Source organism: Arachis ipaensis, chromosome B1, assembly GCF_059453495.1.
Source record: "Arachis ipaensis isolate K30076 ecotype BB chromosome B1, ASM5945349v1, whole genome shotgun sequence".
Taxonomy (NCBI): domain Eukaryota; kingdom Viridiplantae; phylum Streptophyta; class Magnoliopsida; order Fabales; family Fabaceae; genus Arachis; species Arachis ipaensis.
Window position 1 is genome coordinate 27051242 of NC_142436.1, and position 13690 is coordinate 27064931.

The 13690-nt window shown below is 37.7% G+C and overlaps 1 pseudogene; it reads left to right on the plus strand.

Moving 5' to 3' along the window:
- Positions 1-4387: 4387 nt before the first annotated feature.
- LOC107648814 (putative LRR receptor-like serine/threonine-protein kinase At1g67720) lies at positions 4388-13690 on the plus strand (annotated as a pseudogene).

Consider the following 13690-nt stretch of genomic DNA (forward strand, 5'->3'; position numbering starts at 1 on the left):
CTCTTTCCGGAGTTTTTGAGAATAAGGTATCTTGGCTTTATATTCCTCAACCTTAGTGGTTAAAGAAGCCTTTTTAGAGGGGTTGTTATCAGCACTTGTGTGTGTCTGATCCCTCACTGGCAATTGAATGCCAGAGTCAGAAGCTGGAGTGACGTTAGATGCCAACTCACTGTCTGTTCCTGGCGCCTGAACGCCAGAAATGTGCCCCTGTTGGGCGTTCAGCGCTGGATTCTGCCCCATTTGGGCGTTCAACGCCAGATTCTTGCCCATTTCTGGCGTTGAACGCCAATCCTGCCTTGTTTCTGGCGCTGAACGCCAGTTTTGGGCATGGTCTGGGCGTTCAGCGCCAGCCTTCCACCCATTTTCTGGCGTTTTAGTGCCAGAATTATTTTTCCCTGGGCTCTTACTGTCCTCAGGGGAATCTTTGGTGGGTCGCTCATTTCTTGAATTTTTGATGCCTTGAGGTGGGGTATTTAATGTTTTCCCACTTCTTAATTGAACTACTTGGCATTCTTCTGCTATTTGCTTTGATAGCTGCTGCTTTGTTTGCTTAAACTATTCTTCCATATGTATATTAGCTATCCTTGTCTCCTGTAACCTGTCTTTGAATTCAGCTAGCTGCTTTGTTAGAAAATCTAATTGCTGATTGAATTCAGCAGCTTGTTTTACAGTACTGAATTCAGCAGTTACTGTTTTAACCTCTTCATTCATGGAAGGGTTGCTGCTTAGATACAGATGCTGATTCCTGGCAACTGTATCAATGAGCTCTTGAGCTTCTTCAATTGTCTTTCTCATATGGATAGATCCACCAGCTGAGTAATCTAAAGACATCTGAGCTCCTTCTGCAAGCCCATAGTAGAAGATGTCTAACTGAACCCACTCTGGAAACATTTCAGAGGGACATTTTCGTAGCATCTCTCTGTATCTCTCCCAGGAATCATAAAGAGATTCATTATCTCCTTGTTTAAAGCCTTGGATGTCCAGCCTTAGCTGTGTCATCCTTTTTGGAGGGAAATATTGATTCAGGAATTTTTCTGTCAGCTGTTTCCATGTTCTTATGCTGGCCTTAGGTTGGTTATTTAACCACCTCTTGGCTTGATCTTTTACAGCAAATGAAAACAGTAATAGTCTGTAGACATCCTGATCTATTTCCTTATCATGTACTGTGTCAGCAATTTGTAAAAATTGTGCCAGAAACTCTGTAGGTTCTTCCTGTGGAAGACCGGAATACTGGCAACTTTGCTGCACCATGATAATGAGCTGAGGATTCAACTCAAAGCTACTAACTCCAATGGAGGGTATACATATGCTACTCCCATATGAAGCAGTAGAGGGGTTAGAATATGACCCCAGAGTCCTCCTGGACTGTTCATTTCCACTTATGTCCATGATGGATCTATGGATATAACTTGGACTGATTTATCTTTTTATTTATTTTATTTTATAAGAAGTAAATACTTAAATAAAATAAAATAACTAAAAATAATTTGAATTTTGAAAATTTTTTTTTCGTAAAAAAAAAATTAAAAATAATTAGTTAAAAAAAACAGAAATTTTTGAAAAAGAGGGGAGATATTTTCGAAAATTTTGAGAGAGAGAGAGTTAGTTAGGTGGTTTTGAAAAAGTTAAGAAACAAACAAAAAGTTGGTTAGTTAGTTGAAACAAATTTTGAAAAGATAGGAAGTTAGAAAAGATATTTTGAAAAGATATTTTTGAATTTAGTGAGGAGAGAGAAAAACAATAAGATAGTACAAGATTTAAAATTTTTAGATCTAATGCTCCTTGTTTTTGAAAATTTTGGAGGGAAAACACCAAGGAACACCAAACTTAAAAATTTTAAGATCAAGACACAAGAAAACTCAAGAACACTTTGAAGACTCACAAGAACACAAGAACATGAAGGAAGAACACCAAACTTAAAATTTTTAGAAAACCAAACCAAAATTTTCGAAAATCAAAGGGGAATCAACAAGAAAACACCAAACTTAAAGTTTGGCACAGGATTTAATAGAAAAATTATTTTTGAAAAAGGTTTTTTTTTTTTTAAAAAAAATATGATAGCCAATTACCATGAACATAAACACCACGTTCTGATTAACTGAGCTATAAATTTAAAGTGTTTTAACAAGGGATAAATAATGAAAGACTCTAAACCAAAAAAGAGAAGATTTTTCCTAATCTAAGCAACAAAATAATCCGTCAGTTGTTCAAACACGAACAATCCCCGGCAACGGCGCCAAAAACTTGGTGCACGAATTGTGAATCACACTTTTCACAACGCGTACCACTAACCAGCAAGTGCACTGGGTCGTCCAAGTAATACCTTACGTGAGTAAGGGTCGAATCCCACAGAGACTGTTGGTTTGAAGCAATCTATGGTTATCTTGTAAATCTTAGTCAGGAAGTCAATTATGTTTATCAATTGAATTGTGAATAACCAGTAGAGCATAAATTAAAAGTTACTTGTTGTGCAGTAATGGAGAATATGTTGGAGTTTTGGAGATGCTTTGTCCTCTGAATCTCTGCTTTCCTCTGTCTTCTGATTCACGCACGCACGTCCTCCTATGGCAAGCTGTGTGTTGGTGGATTACCGTTGTCAATGGCTACCTTCCATCCTTCCAGTGAAAACTACGCTCACGCGCTCTGTCACAGCACGGCTAATCACCGGTTGGTTCTCGATCCGGTTGGAATAAGATTTACTATCCTTTTGCGTCTGTCACTAACGCCCAACCTTCAGGAGTTTGAAGCTCGTCACAGTCATTCAATCCTTGAATCCTACTCGGAATGCCACAGACAAGGCTTAGACTTTCCGGATTCTCATGAATGCCGCCATCAGTTCTAGCTTATACCACGGAGATTCTGATTAAAGAATCTAAGAGACACTTATTCAATCGGATATAGAACGGAGGTGGTTGTTAGGCATACGTTCATGGGTTGAGGAAGGTGATGAGTGTCACAGCTCATCACCATCATCACAGTTAAGCGCGAATGAACATCTTAGATAGGAACAAGCGTGTTTGAATGAAAACAGAAATACTTGCATTAATTCATTGAGACACAGCAGAGCTCCTCACCCCCAACAATGGGGTTTAGAGACTCATGCCGTCAGAGAATACAAATTTTAGATCTGAAATGTCATGAGTTACAAAATAAGTCTCTAAAAGTTGTTTAAATACTAAACTAGTAGCCTAGGGTTACAAAATATGAGTGGACTATGATGGATGATGCAGAGATCCACTTCTGGGGCCCACTTGGTGTGCTGAGGCCCACTTGGTGTGTGCTGGGGCTGAGACTTTAAGCAATCCACGTGCAGAGGCCATTTGTGGAGTTGAACGCCAGTTTTTGTGCCAGTTTGGGCGTTCAACTCCAGTTTTTGATCCTTTTCTGGCGCTGGACGCCAGAATTGGGCAGAGAACTGACGTTGAACGCCAGTTTATGTCGTCTATCCTTGTGCAAAGTATGGACTATTATATATTGATGGAAAGCCCTGGATGTCTACTTTGCAACGCAATTGGAAGCATGCCATTTCGAGTTCTGTAGCTCCAGAAAATCCACTTTGAGTGCAGGGAGGTCAGAATCCAACAGCATCAGCAGTCCTTTTTCAGCCTGAATCAGATTTTTGCTCAGCTCCTTCAATTTCAGCCAGAAAAATACCTGAAATTACAGAAAAACACACAACTCATAGTAAAGTCCAGAAATATGAATTTTTCCTAAAAACTACTAGAAATAGACTAAAAACTAACTAAAACATACTCAAAACTATATGAAATTATCCCCAAAAAGCGTATAAAATATCCGCTCATCACCCATCAAGACCACTTCTATGATGTTGTGGCAAAGAAGAAGGTGATCCCTGAGGTCCCTTTTAAACTCAAAAGAAATGAGTATCCGGAGATCCGACATGAAATTCAAAGAAGAGGTTGGGAAGTTCTAACAAATCCCATCCAACAAGTCGGCATCCTAATGGTTCAAGAGTTCTATGCCAATTCATGGATCACCAAAAACCATGATCAAAGTAAGAACCCGGACCCAAAGAACTATGTTACAATGGTTCAGGGGAAATACTTAGATTTTAGTCCGGAAAATGTGAGGTTGGCGTTCAACCTGCCATACATGGAAAAGAACGCACGCCCCTACACAAGGAGAGTCAACTTTGATCAAAGGTTGGACCAAGTCCTTATGGACATATGTGTAGAAGGAGCTCAATGGAAGGTTGACTCCAAAGGCAAGCCGGTTCAACTAAGAAGATTGGACCTCAAGCCTATAGCTAGAGGATGGTTGGAGTTTATTCAATGCTCAATCATTCCCACTAGCAACCGGTCTGAAGTTACTATAGACCGGGCCATCATGATCCATAGCATCATGATTGGAGAAGAGGTGGAAGTTCATGAGATTATACCTCAAGAACTCTACAAGGTGGCTGACAAGTCCTCCACTATGGCAAGGTTAGCCTTTCCTCACCTCATTTGCCACCTATGCAATTCAGCTGGGATTGACATAGAGGGAGATATCCTCATTAAAGAGGAAAAGCCCATCACTAAGAAAAAGATGGAGCAAGCAAGAGAGCCCAGTCATGGAGCTCAAGAGGCGCAAGAAGCTCATCACCATGAGATTCCGGAAATGCCTCAAATGCACTTTCCTCCACAAAACTATTGGGAGCACATCAACACCTCCCTAGAAGAATTGAGTTCCAATATGGGACAACTAAGGGTGGAACATCAAGAGCACTCCATCATGCTTCATGAAATAAGAGAAGATCAAAAAGCAATGAGGGAGGAGCAACAAAGACAAGGAAGAGACATAGAAGAGCTCAAGGACATCATTGGTTCCTCAAGAAGGAAACGCCACCATCACTAAGGTGGATTCATTCCTTGTTTTTGCTTTCTCTGTTTTTCGTTTTCTATGTTATGTGCTTATCTATGTTTGTGCCTTCATTACATGATCATTAGTAGTTAGTAACTTTGTCTTAAAGATATGAATGTCCTATGAATCCATCACCTCTCTTAAATAAAAAATGTTTTAATTCAAAAGAACAGGAAGTACATGAGTTTCGAATTTATCCTTGAACTTAGCCTAATTATATTGATGTGGTGACAATGCTTCTTGTTTTCTGAATGTATGCTTGAACAGTGCATATGTCTTTTGAAGTTGTTGTTTAAGAATGTTAAATATGTTGGCTCTTGAAAGAATGATGACTAGGAGACATGTTATTTGATAATCTGAAAAATCATAAAAATGATTCTTGAAGCAAGAAAAAGCAGCAAAGAACAAAGCTTGCAGAAAAAAAAAAAATAGGCGAAAAAAAAAAGAATAGAAAAAAATAGAAAGAAAAAGAAAAAGCAAGCAGAAAAAGCCAATAACCCTTAAAACCAAAAGGCAAGGGCAAATAAAAAGGATCCCAAGGCTTTGAGCATTAGTGGATAGGAGGGCCTAAAGGAATAAAATCCTGGTCTAAGCGGCTAAACCAAGCTGTCCCTAACCATGTGCTTGTGGCGTGTAGGTGTCAAGTGAAAACTTGAGACTGAGCGGTTAAAGTCAAGGTCCAAAGCAAAAGAAGAGTGTGCTTAAGAACCCTGGACACCTCTAATTGGGGACTCTAGCAAAGCTGAGTCACAATCTGAAAAGGTTCACCCAATTATGTGTCTGTGGCATTTATGTATCCGGTGGTAATACTGGAAAACAAAGTGCTTAGGGCCACGGCCAAGACTCATAAAATAGCTGTGTTCAAGAATCATCATACTGAACTAGGAGAATCAATAACACTATCTGAACTCTGAGTTCCTATAGATGCCAATCATTCTGAACCTCAATGGATAAAGTGAGATGCCAAAACTATTCAAGAGGCAAAAAGCTATAAGTCCCGCTCATATGATTGAAACTATGTTTCATTGATAGTTTGGAATTTATAGTATATTCTCTTCTTTTTATCCTATTTGATTTTCAGTTGCTTGGGGACAAGCAACAATTTAAGTTTGGTGTTGTGATGAGCGGATAATTTATACGCTTTTTGGCATTGTTTTTAGTATGTTTTTAGTAGGATCTAGTTACTTTTAGGGATGTTTTCATTAGTTTTTATGATAAATTCACATTTTTGGACTTTACTATGAGTTTTTGTGTTTTTCTGTGATTTCAGGTATTTTCTGGCTGAAATTGAGGGACTTGAGCAGAAATCAGATTCAGAGGTTGAAGAAGGACTGCTGATGCTGTTGGATTCTGACCTCCCTGCAAAACTCGAAATGGCGCGCTTCCAATTGCGTTGGAAAGTAGACATCCAGGGCTTTCCAGCAATATATAATAGTCCATACTTTGGCCAAGAATTGACGACGTAAACTGGCGTTCAACGCCAGCCTTCTGCCCAAATCTGGCGTCCAGCGCCAGAAAAGGATCCAAAACCAGAGTTGAACGCCCAAACTGGCACAGAAACTGGCGTTCAACTCCACAAATGGCCTCTGCACGTGCAACACTCAAGCTCAGCCCAAACACACACCAAGTGGGCCCAGGAAGTGGATTTATGCATCAATTAATTACTCATGTAAACCCTAGTAGCTAGTTTATTATAAATAGGACCTTTTACTAGTCTTTTTGACCATCTTTGGATTACCTTATGATCCTTTGATCACGTTTTAGGGGCTGGCCATCTCGGCCATGCCTGGATCTTCACTTATGTATTTTCATACGGTAGAGTTTCTACACTCCATAGATTAAGGTGTGGAGCTCTGCTGTTCCTCAAAGATTAATGCAAAGTACTACTGTTTTCTATTCAATTATTCTTATTTCGCTTCTAAGATATCCATTCGCACCCAAGAACGTGATGAAGGTGATGATTATGTGTGACGCTCATCATCCTTCTCCCTTATGAACGCGTGCCTGACAAACACTTCTGTTCTACATGAATTAAGCTAGAATGAATATCTCTTAGATCTCCTGACCAGAATCTTCGTGGCGTAAGCTAGAATGATGGCGGCATTCAAGAGAATCCGGAAGGTCTAAACCTTGTCTGTGGTATTCTGAGTAGGATTCAATGATTGAATGACTGTGACGAGCTTCAAACTCGCGATTGTTGGGCGTTAGTGACAGACGCAAAAGGAGGGTGAATCCTATTCCAGCATGATCGAGAACCGACAGATGAATAGCCGTGCCGTGACAGGGTGCGTGAGCATATTATTCACTGAGAGGAGGGGATGTAGCCACTGACAACGGTGATGCCCTTGCATAAAGCCAGCCATGGAAAGGAGTAAGACTGATTGAATGAAGATAGCAGGAAAGCAGAGGTTCAGAGGAACGAAAAGCATCTCCATTCGCTTATCTGAAATTCCTACCAATGATTTACATAAGTATCTCTATCCCTATTCTATTATTTATTATTCGAAAACTCCATAATTATTTTATATCCGCCTGACTGAGATTTACAAGGTGACCATAGCTTGCTTCATACCAACAATCTCCGTGGGATTCGACCCTTACTCACGTAAGGTATTACTTGGACGACCCAGTGCACTTGCTGGTTAGTTGTATCGAAGTTGTGACAATTATGAATTAAGATCAGAGCACCAAGCTTTGGAGCCATTACCAGGATTTGTTCGAGCCTGGAGATCACAATTTCGTGCACTAGCAATCAACAAGACGCCAAGTTTTGTTCAGCTCAAGAGCATCCAACTCATCTTTCATAGCACTACGCCAATTAGATTGTTGATTTGCGTCCTTAAAAGACTTTGGCTCAACGTCAGAATGTAGAGATAAAAGAAACTTTTTATGTGAAGATGAAAGAGAAGAAAAAGACATGACTGAAGATAAAGGATACTTGCACTTTGAGGGAGATTGATTTGTAGAGATGAGAGAGGAATTACACAAGTAATCAGAGAGATATGCTGGAGGTCAGTAAGGCCGGTCGGAATGATGAGGATGGTGCTCAGGTAGTGAAGAAGGTGATGGGGGATGAGAAGGTGATGGTGGACTGGTGTCTAGTGCGGAAGGAGAGAAGGGTGTGTGCCTTGAGAGAGATTCGGTGGTCATGGGTTCAACTTGGTTAGAAAACAACGGTGAGGAAAAAGGAGAGGTTGTTGAAGAAAATAAAGAATTAGATGGAGTTGGGTCAATGGGTATGGGTGAGGGTTCAACTGGAAGACTAACTGAATCTTGTTTTTGAGAGGGTGTGTTTGGCAATGTAGGGTTGGGTGTATGGAATTGGACATTTTTAGTGACTAAGGGCAAGACCATTTCATAAAAAATCACGTTTCTAGAAATCTCAATTCTTTTATCTTCTAAAACATAAACAATATATCCTTGAAAACCATGTTGAAAGCCAATAAACACAGCCTTTTTGGCTCTTGGATCAAATTTTGATATGTTTGCCATCAGGGTAGAAACAAAACATAAGCATCCAAAAACTTTAAAGTCATGATAATTTGGTGGATGATTGAATAAAATCTCAAATGATGTTTTAAAATTAATTGCGGATGATGGAACTCTATTAAGTAAATAAACAATATGTTTAACAGCATAAGACCAAAAAGATGGTGGTAAATTAGATTGAAACATAAGAGCACGAGCTATATTCAAAATATGTTGATGCTTGCGTTATACCCTTCCATTTTTGTTGAGTAGTTTTAATACAAGGGTCAGTCTATGATGCATCAAGGGTCTACGTGAAGGAGATGATTTTCAGAGCACCCTCAGACTCTGTTGATGTTTGCATGTGTTGTGCCACCACTGGCTCTCCATTCATATCCACACTGGAGCTTAGGCCCTTGAATGTGTCAATGTATGCCATGGATTTCGAGGATGATTTCTTCTTGAAAGTGGCTGCAAGGATCAACTTTGGTGCTACTAGCAAGGATGCTGTCAGGTTCGCAAGCTAACCCCCGCTTCAAAATTCTCTATTTTGCATATGTTGTATAGCATTTGGTAAGTAAACCACTGTTTTGATCCTTGAAAGACTAGTTTGTTCACAAAATGGTTGCTCTAAGATTGATAGTGATCCTGTAGTAAAAGGTTTATTCTACTCGACAAATCCACCTAAGATGAGAACTGTTTTTTCCTTTTGGTACCTTTATCTTGATTTATTTATGATTATTTTAACAAGTACTTAATATATCAGGTATCCAGATGATCCATATGATAGAATTTGGGATTCGGATATCATTAAAAGACAAAACTTTCTTGTTGGGGTGGCCCCAGGCACAATTAGAATTAACACAATAAAGAACATAGATATACAGACAAGGGAATACCCTCCTGTTAAAGTGATGCAAACCGCGGTTGTAGGCACAAAACAGGTACTCAGCTACAGACTGAACCTTGAAGACTTTCCTGCCAACGCTAGAACTTACGCATATTTTGCAGAGATCCAAGATCTCGGTAAGAACGAGACTCGAAAATTCAAATTGGAGCAACCTTATATACCTGACTATAGCAATGCAGTAGTTAACATAGCTGAGAATGCAAATGGTAGCTACACTCTATATGAACCAAGTTATATGAATGTGAGTATGGATTTTGTTCTTTCCTTCTCCTTTGCTAAGACCAGGGATTCTACTCAAGGACCTCTTCTAAATGCAATGAAAATAAGAAAATATGTTGAAATCGCTTCCAAAACTGACAAAGAAGATGGTAAACTTTTAATATCAGTATATATTTTGCTAAAATAACTTTTGGTGCATGGGTACTATACCATATTATATGAATCGGTATATGACTAAGTACATACTTATAATCATTTAACTTACATAAACATACTTTCATTTTGCAGTAAATGTAATAAATGTGTTTCGCTACTTGTCTTCCGATACTGACCCAAATAACAGGGATCCCTGTGTTCTAACACCCTGGGAGTCGGTTAATTGTAGTGAAACTACCCCTCCAAGAATCATAAAGATGTAATATCTCCATATCTTTTATTTAACCTAAAACTTCAAGAATGGTGAAATTAAACATACAATGCTGGATTCTGAAAGTTTAAGCATGATGTTAGAATCACTTATAAGATTATGAGATATTTGAAATGTTCAAAAAATATATCACATTCTAAATGTATACTGCTTTACTGAAAGTTCAAAAAGTGCAATATTTTTACTAATTTTAAAATTTTTTTAATAGAAACCTGTCAAGAAGGAATGTGAAAGATGAAATTCCACAAGAGCTCAACAACATGGAAGCATTGACAGAGTTGTAAGTGAATCATCCTTTTTTTGGGGGGGGGGGGGAGTGGAGTAATTTTGATTTTACTTCTTTAGTTTATTTTTCTTTTGTAATATTGTTCTCGTTTCCTTAGGTGGTTAGATGGTAACTTGCTTATAGGAACACTACCTGACATGAGCAATCTTATCAATCTAAACCTTGTGTACGTTCAGTTTCACACACAACATTCATTTATTTATATTTTTGAGGGCTCTGTGATGGAACCAAGAATCAATATTTTGTAAATGGCCCTTCTTTGAGTTTTTCTTTGTGCCTTTTTGCTTGTTTTCTCATTTTATTTTCAACTAATGACATGCAGGCATTTAGAGATCAACAAATTGACTGGTCCATTACCATCTTACTTGGGTAGTTTGCCAAATTTGCAAGCACTGTAAGTAGCAGTTAATCTTTAAAATTTATCATTTCTACTTCTAGAATAACTTGACAGATTTTCATACTTAGCCCTTTACGATCACTATTTTGATATATTTACTTCTTAGATTGTTACCTCTGTCAGATCTTTATGGATCGTTTGTGAATATTTGACAGGTTCATACAAAAGAACTCATTTAGCGGAAAAATACCAACAGGACTATTATCTGGAAAAATTATTTTCAAGTGAGTATGCTCAGCAACTTGATGATTTTACTAGCATTAACCCCACTTACTACCAATGCCGAACAACCACCGAGACTAATTTAAAGTAACTTCAGTATGAACATAATAGGATGAGCATCTTTTCATATTCGGTATGCAGATTGAAGTAATGACCATGTTTATTTTCACTTCCAGCTATGATAATAATCCTGAACTACATAGAGGGAACAAGAAGCATTTTCAGTTGATACTAGGAGCTTCAATTGGAATACTAGTAATATTATTACTATTATTCTTAACAAGTCTTCTGCTAATGCATAATGCACGGAGAAAGGCATCTAAACAGAAATGTGACGAAAAAGGTTTGTCGTATGAGTCAAAATCTACTACTTGGTAAATACTCAAGCTCTTCCATCTAAGTGTTATTATGTGGTGCAGTGATTTCTAGAGGTAGTACAAAGCCATTGACTGGATACTCATTCGGTAAGGGTGGGACTTTAATGGATGAGGGTACTGCTTACTATATTTCACTCTCAGAGTTGAAAAAAGCTACTAATAATTTTTCAAGAAAAATCGGGAAAGGGAGCTTTGGATCTGTCTACTATGGGAGAATGAAAGATGGAAAGGAGATTGCGGTTAAGACTATGACAGATCCATCCAGCCATGGGAACCAACAATTTGTGACTGAGGTAGCATTTCCATATTTTATATTTGAATTCCAATATACAATGAGTTCTGAAGAATCTACTATTATAAGTTGTTACCTGCTTTCAATCAAAAGATAATTTATGCTCCTCTAATTTTTATTAGCATAGCATTTTCCTAGTTTAGAACCCCTTTTTTATCTTTTGTTTTCTTTTATCATTTTTCTAATTTTCTTTATGAATGTTTTTATCTTGTCATTTAGATATTATTTTACTTTTAATCAATGAACAATTTGTCCAATTAATAGATTGAAATTGAATGATTGAACTCTAAATTGTTGGATTTTTCTCATTCATTGTTGAATGTTTTTGGCTTTGACTTAACCCACATGTATTTCTCTTAATCTAAGAAGCAAAGATAGGAATTGTGAAAATGCAAATATATTAGAATCAGAAATAGAAACTATGAAATCTTAATTCCAGCTAAGTTCTAAAAATGCAGAAAGTCTACTTTGCAATACAAATATTTTACTACGGTTAGAGAAACTAGAAAAATATGACAGAAAACTTAAATTTTAAGCTTATTGATTGCATATCATAAATGCAGGTAGCTCTCCTCTTAAGAATTCATCACAGAAACTTGGTTCCTTTGATTGGATATTGTGAAGAAGAATATCAGAATATTCTTGTTTACGAGTACATGCACAATGGCACATTAAGGGATCACCTTCATGGTCTAATTCCACTCCCTCATATTCATTTATTTTTATTTAGTCGAAGTTGTGTGATGATGTATATTTCGATGTTTTGACAGAAGGTTGGAGTCAGAAACAATTAGACTGGTTAGCACGGCTTCGGATTGCAGAAGATGCAGCGAAAGGTTGATTAATCAATTTCTTGGTCCATAGGTAAACTTAGTAATTTACTATCAAAATTAATATTCAAAAGTGAAATTTCATATTTCTGTAGGCCTTGAATACTTGCACACAGGATGCAATCCTAGTATTATTCACCGAGATGTAAAGACGAGCAATATTCTCCTCGACATCAATATGAGAGCAAAAGTGTCAAATTTTGGACTATCAAGGTTAGCTGAAGAAGATTTGACTCATATATCAAGTGTTGTAAGAGGAACTGTAGGCTACCTGGATCCTGAGTAAGCTATGAGTCTCATGCATGATCAGTGATATATTTGTTAGGGTAATATGTTGAACTAAGTTTCTATGTGTTCAGTTTTTTTTAATGAACAGGTACTATGCAAGTCAACAAATATTCAAAAAGAGTGACGTATATAGTTTTAGAGTTGTTGTGCTGGAATTGATATCTGGAAGAAAGCCGGTATCACTAGAAGATTATGGTCCTGAAATGAATATAGTTCATTGGGTATGTGTGTTTTATTATTTTTCTTTAATACTTTGGTTTCACCATGGTTTCCAAACAAAAGTTGAAGTAAAATTGAATAAGAAAATATACAGAAGACAAAGTAGTCCAAGATTTGAAGGTGACGACTTCGTCCTTCACTATTACCTTCTTGGACAAGTTCATCACTTACATGTATGGATTTTGTAAGGAAGGACTAAATTATCACCCTTTTCGATTTCCCGAGGACAATTTTATCATTTTAAAACCATGAGGGACGAGATGTGGAGCCTTGGAACAACTTAAAGCCATGAAAACAGCCACATATATATTTATCAGATCATGCTGCATACATTACACCCGTTGGGTGTGGCCCTTTCTTGGATCCTGTAGTAATACTAATACGGATACGGGATGTTTGTGCACCGGGCTGTCTTTTTTTAAAAAAAAACCATCAAGGATGACTTTATCTTCCATGCTTTTAGCCAATGACGAAATTGGGAGTTCACTCAAAAGTAAAAGATAGCAACTAGTCCAACTAGAAAATTTTTTCACCACTTTAAAAAATCATTGTTTTGCAGGCAAGATCCTTAATCCAAAAAGGTGACGTAGTAAGCATCATGGATCCATCCCTGGTTGGGAATGTCAAAACTGAGTCGGTTTGAAGGGTTGCTAAAATCGCCATGCAATGTGTGGAGCAACATGGTTTCTCCATACCAAGAATGCAAGAAGTGATTTTAGCCATACAAGATGCCTCCAGGATTGAGAAAGGTTCATCAGAAAATCACCTAAAATTATCATCTTTATCTTCAGGTAGCTCAAAACTACAATCTTCAAGGAAAACATTACTTACAAGTTTTCTTGAAATTGAAACCCCTGACTTGTCACAAGGTTGTCTCCCATCAGCAAGATAA